We start from the raw sequence: 5668 nt of genomic DNA, 5'->3' as shown, positions 1-5668 counted from the left end.
AAAGCCAACCACAAAAGAAGAATGAATTCAAAAAGATACACACACCCTGCTATTAGCAGCAACATCATTTATGATTGCCAAGATACGGAAGCATCCTAAGTGCACATCAATATTTGAATAGATAAAGAAGAGGGGACACACACACACACACACACACACACACACACACACACACACACACGTAATGGAATACAATTCACCCATGAGAAAGAAGGATATTTTGCCATTTGTGGCCCTTCCTTTCCTTTTTTTTTTCCCCCCTCCACTTTAAAAACCAGAATTTTATAACTGGGATAAACACTTCCATTGAGTCAAAAACAGTAAAATGCCTAGAAATAAACTTAATCGAGGAGGTTATCTATACTCCAGAATCTGAAATGACACAAAGAAATGGAAAGATGCCTTGTGCTCTTGCATTGGAAGAATCAATACTATCAACATGGCCACACAATCCAAAGCAATCCGCAGGTTCCATGCAACCCCTGTCAAAATACTCACGACATTCCTCACAGAACTAGAACAAACAATTTCAAAATTTTTAAGGAACAACGGAAGACCCTAAACAGGCAAAGCAATCTTTCGAAGGTCTCCTCTCCCTCCCTCCCTCCCTCCCTCCCTCCCTCTCTCTCTCTCTCTCTTTCTCTCTCTCTCTCTCTCTCTCTCCCTCCCCCCCTCTCTCCCCCTCTCTCTCTCCCTCTCTCCCCCCCTCCCTTTCTCTGTCATCTTTTTGTTCTCTTTTCTTAGGATTTGATGACTTGAGACCATCCTTTATCATTCCTTGTAAAGCCGGCTTGATGGTGCTGAAATCTTGTAGCTTTTGTTTATCTGTGAAGCTTTTGATTTCTCCCTCAAATCTGAACGAGAGCCTTGCTGAATAGAGTATTCTTACCTGTCAGTTTTTCCCTTTCATCACTTTAAGTATGTTGTGCCACCCACTTCTGGCCTGTAGAGTTTCTGCTGAAAAATCAGCTGATAACCTTACGGGAGTTCCCTTGTATGTTATTTGTTGCTTTTCTCTCGTTCATTTTAATATTTTCTCCTTATCCTTAATTTTGGTCAATTTGATGACGATGTGCCTCGGTGTGTTCCCGTATGGTACTCTCTGCACTTCCACCTCATTTGGTTATTTAAAGGATCTTCAGTCTGTTCAATTCATAGGAGAGAACTTCCACGTGTATTTCTTCTCAGTTTTATGAAACAAAGAAGGACCCAGGAAACTGGCAAAACATAAATGCTTTTCTATTGGGTTGAGCAAAGACAGGCCCTGGCCGGGGACGGGGGGGGGGGTGCTGGAGGGTCGGGGGGGGCGGTGTAGAGAAGGATATAGATCATTGTTAGATTGCCTGCTTAGCATGCATGATGCCCTGGGTTCAATCCCCAGAACCACCATTAAAATAAATAAATAACCTAATCAAACCCATCCCCCTCCTCCCCCCCCCAAAAAAAAGAAGGAGAAAAGAGTGAGAGACAGAGACAGAGACAGACCATCGGGAAAAGTAGCTGCACTAATACTTCCAAGAAACAGGACAACATAAAGATAATGGAAGAAATGCTGGATAGTGAACAGCCACGGGTGGTTGGCACAGACCCATAGCTTCTGGACTCGCTAAAAAAAAAAAAAAAAAAAAAAAAAAGAATATGAGAATCATATGGATCAGGAGATTGGGTCTGAATTTTGTGCCGTTTGACTTGTGCCAGTTACAAAGGTCATGCACAAGGAAGATGACTGGCTACTTTATTGTCTGAAATGAGACACTTGAAAGTGAAAGGAGGTGCTATACAATCGTGCCTGGACTGGGATTTTTCTAAGGGAGCCCAAATCCTTTACAATATATATCATGTTTTCAAAAATGAATATCATTCCTGGACAACATTTAAGCAATTATTTTCTGTGTTATCAGTAAACATTTTTAAAAAATCAGTAAGAAAGGAAGAGGGAGAGAGAAAGAGAGAGAACAGGAGTAACTATACGCGCGCGTGCGTGCATGCATGTGTGTGTGTGTGTGTGTGTGTGCGCGCGTGTGCGCGCACGTGTGTTGAGGTGGGGGCCTAAAAGAGGGTGAGGATTCTTTTCATCGAGGTCTGTTTGTACAGAATTCTCTCCTTCTCCGCTTTACACTGTGAAGGAAAAGCCCAGCTGGGATAACAAGCTAAGTCGCAAATCTAAGTGTAACAAGTGTCGGATTACTGATCTGAGTTCTGCTGGGCTAACTCGTAAATCTAAATTAATAAGTGCCGGTTTGCTGATTCCCTGTTCATATTTTGCTAGCCAGCTGGATTTTCAAAGAGACATATCTGGCCTTGAAATGTTGGTTTGCTGCCTCACTGCCTCTACTTTCGTGATAATGATGTTGCTAAAGCTATTGCGTGCCTATTGGCCGAATACCCCAAGCTGGTACTTAACCCTATAAAACCTCACGTGCACGTCTTGGAGGTGCTCAAGGCTTAGGAGCAGAAGCCCCTCTGAGCCCGCCGGCGTAATAAATCTGAGTACTCCAACCCTCCGAGTGGTGCTTGTTTCTTGGCCGGCCTGTCATTTCCATAACAGCACCGTTGACAATAAGAACGTCACTCTCGTTCCGGCATAAAGAAGACATCTGGGGAGGGTGGGGTGGGGGGTGGGGTGTAGATCTATGTTATGTCCTGATTCCAGGAAGGAAAGGGGCAAGGGTCAGCGTGCCCTTCTTTCTGGGGTATCTGTCTGTTCGCTTTTGGTGTTCGGCTGGTTTGGTTATTTCAGCTTTCTGTTTGGTTCCTTTCACAGATCCAGTGGCTCAAAACAGCATTCTGATTTTCTTTTCTCCTGGGGTTTGGTTTTTGATAGGTAGAGGGACAGGGCCCACGCAGGGGTGGGGGTGGGGGGTCACTGTGCCGGAGAAAGGGAGGCGGCTGTGGTGAAATCATCGAGCAGAGGGGATTTCTACGAGAGGGACTCTCCGAAGTGAATGGGGTCCAAGGAGATCAGCAGGGTTTCTGTGTGCTCGTTTGGTTTTGTTCGTGCGTGTGTTTGTTTTTTCCGGACGAGGCCAAAGAACTCTTCAGGTGGAGGTGTGTGTCCAAAGGGTCTGACAGGATGGGAGGATGCGGGGCGAGTCAGTCCATGTGCCCAGAAAGAGAGAGAATCTGTCATAGCTGAGACTCAGGCCTTTTTCAGACCTAGGCCCAGAGAGCAGTTCGGCTCCGAGCATTCACGGAGAAGTTCGCCGCCACCTCAGTCCTGTCCCCCACCCCCGCCCTCCCCCACGCCTCAGCCCCCAGTGAAGGAGGAATCATGAAGTGGCCGCACTTAGGCTAAGCCAATTTTTGGCTTTATGCTTACTGCTTGCTTTTAGAACGATCAGCAAACTCGACTGACCAGACACCGCTCCCAGCTCCAGGCCCACTGTTAAAAACAGCTAAAGTTGTCGATTCTAACTGTTTGATTTGACCTTCCTCTGATCGTTCAACTTGACAATCATGTTTGGCGTCTGAGTCTTTCCCCAGGAAGGGAGTCACGGGAGGATAAGCTCAGGAGAACGACCAGCCCCCTCCCACCCCCCACCCCCCACCCCGAGTTCCTCCGTGGCGCTGGTGCCGCCGGGTGAGTCTGACCAGATAAAGAAGGTCACGGGCTGATGACCTACTAGACCACCAGGAGGTCCCATGTTATCAGACACTCATCCAGATTTAGGAGGAAGTTTCGTCAGAGACCCTTGTTGATCATGAGCACCTTTTGTGCTCCCGCCTGTTGTGATTCCCTTTCATGCTCCAACCTGTTCGTCCACAGAAGCATGAAACCCCAACCCCAAGACGGGTTCACAGTTTGGAGGGCACTAGCCTGCTGTGAGTCCCCTTTGCCCAGCAAAGCAATCAAGCTGCCTCTTTTCTTCTAAACTCTAAGACCCTGTCTCTGGGTTATTTGGCTCGTCAGGGACGGGGTGGGGGAGGGCGATCTTTCGGCAACACCCGCAGAAGTTTCCCTGAGTGGCAGGAACCAGCGTGGCCCTCAGGCCTCAGCCCCGCAGGCAGGCAGGCAGGCAGGCAGGCAGGCAGGCAGGCAGGCAGAGTTGGAGCGACCGTTGGTCCCGCCCCCGCCCGCGCACCACCCCCCCCCCGCCCCCGCCGCTGCTTCCGCCGCCGCCGCCGCCGCCACCGCCGCCGCCGCCGCCTCCCAGGCCTTCTCCACCGATCGGTCCCAAATCGACTGACTGTCTCCTGGAAGCGGGGGCGGGGACGTCAGGAGGATCCATTCGGCAGGGCCTCGTTCAATCGCTTCATTCAAATGCAGAAAGCTCTGTGCTCAGGTCAGAGCCTTTGACTTGGCCTCCGGCTCCTCTCTGTTGAACGGCTTTTGTTCTTTGGTTTCAATTTCCCCACCCTTAGGCCACCCCGTCCCAACTGCACGGAGGGAGGCGGGAGGGAGGGGGAGAATCTCGCCTGGTCTCAGGCCAAAGGAGTCCCCTCCTTTTCCTAATCTGGGTAAACCCCACTACACCGTTTGAGAATCATGGAAGGGCATGGAAGCAGACCTCTGACTTGATAGATTCCTCTGGGATGGGAGACTTTAAAAAAACAAAATTCTTTTTCCCCTGCTTCCAGGGAGGCAGAAAGGAGGGCCAGAGTGTTCCTCTTGCCTCGGGCAGTTCTTTGTTTGTTTCTTTCTTTCTTTTGTTAAATCATTTTTTTTTTCCTTTTTTTCTTCCAGTTTTATTGAGACAGAGTTGACATACAGCAGTGTATACTTTGGGGGGGGGCGGGCGGGGAGAGGAATTCGATTTTATGTATTTATTTTTGACCGGAGGTACTGGGGATTAAACCCAGGACCTTGTGCTTGCTTGCTAAGCACACAGTCTACCACTGACCTATACCCTCCCCCTTGGCCAGTTGTGAAGTCCCTTTCATTCAGCATAGTCCATCGGGCACATTTTGGGGCAGCCTACTCTGGACCCCAACATTTCCCTATTCTGTAACTTCCCTGGAAGTTTTACACATTAAAAGCTGGGCTGTTGACTGTGCATGTGCGTCCATGCGTGCGTGCGTGCGTGCGTGTGGTGTGGGGGCAGGAGGGAGGGAATAGTTTCCTAGAGGGCCTGCGTTTCATGGACCCAGTTTCTTAGTTCTGAGAACAGGTCTGTTCAAGGAAACAGTTGTAGTATCTCGTCTCAGGAGGCGGTGGTGTCGATGGGCTTCTGAAGCTAGGCCTAGGGAGCAAGCAGTCAGGTATCGCCTAAGAGGCACTTGTGTGGAAAACCAAAGTACAGCACAAAGGTTAATCATTGGAGCAGATGAGAAACCAGATTCAGGGCCGGGAGTAGGGGGTCAGTCTGGTAGGAGATTTCCACACATCGGGGTCATCGAAACGGCTCGAGCAGTTTGAAATGCCTCTGATGATGTCCTGGGGTGTTCGGCTCAACTCTCTGAGCGGCTCCTCCAAAAACAGGCCCTAGGATGGTTTCCACAGGAGCTGTTGTGGCCATTTCTCTGACGTTTACCTCCCGTTGTCCAGCTTCAGTCTGCAGGGCTTCAGGAGACGGAGCATTTTAGTACTCAATGATGCCAAGACAAAAGGGTGAGAGAAAATGGGAAACGTTCGTGGAGATGGTCCTAGGCAGATAGTGGAGGCAACTAGAAGACCTTCAGTCTCTGGGCCGGCTTTCAGGTTGAGACAAAAACCCTAAGGCAAGCGCTT

At 49.3% G+C, this 5668-nt stretch overlaps 1 long non-coding RNA gene and 1 other non-coding gene across 2 annotated transcripts in view; both read left to right on the top strand.

Moving 5' to 3' along the window:
* The first annotated feature begins 4100 nt into the window (after positions 1 to 4100).
* The window catches only part of LOC141575074 (uncharacterized), a 3730-nt gene continuing 2162 nt past the window's right edge, over positions 4101 to 5668 (top strand). Inside the window, exons 1-2 of the long non-coding RNA XR_012502365.1 lie at positions 4101 to 4283; positions 5486 to 5668. The exon at positions 5486 to 5668 is cut by the window's right edge and continues 168 nt beyond it. This is a non-coding gene — a long non-coding RNA (uncharacterized LOC141575074). The remainder of the gene's footprint in view (positions 4284 to 5485) is intronic.
* LOC141575174 (U6 spliceosomal RNA) overlaps positions 5663 to 5668 on the top strand; it is a 109-nt gene continuing 103 nt past the window's right edge. Inside the window, exon 1 of the small nuclear RNA XR_012502563.1 lies at positions 5663 to 5668. This exon is cut by the window's right edge and continues 103 nt beyond it. This is a non-coding gene — a small nuclear RNA (U6 spliceosomal RNA).

This window comes from Camelus bactrianus, chromosome 26, assembly GCF_048773025.1.
Source record: "Camelus bactrianus isolate YW-2024 breed Bactrian camel chromosome 26, ASM4877302v1, whole genome shotgun sequence".
Taxonomy (NCBI): Eukaryota; Metazoa; Chordata; class Mammalia; order Artiodactyla; family Camelidae; genus Camelus; species Camelus bactrianus.
Note: the sequence above shows the minus strand (reverse complement) of the source record. Positions and strands in the feature narration are given on the sequence as shown.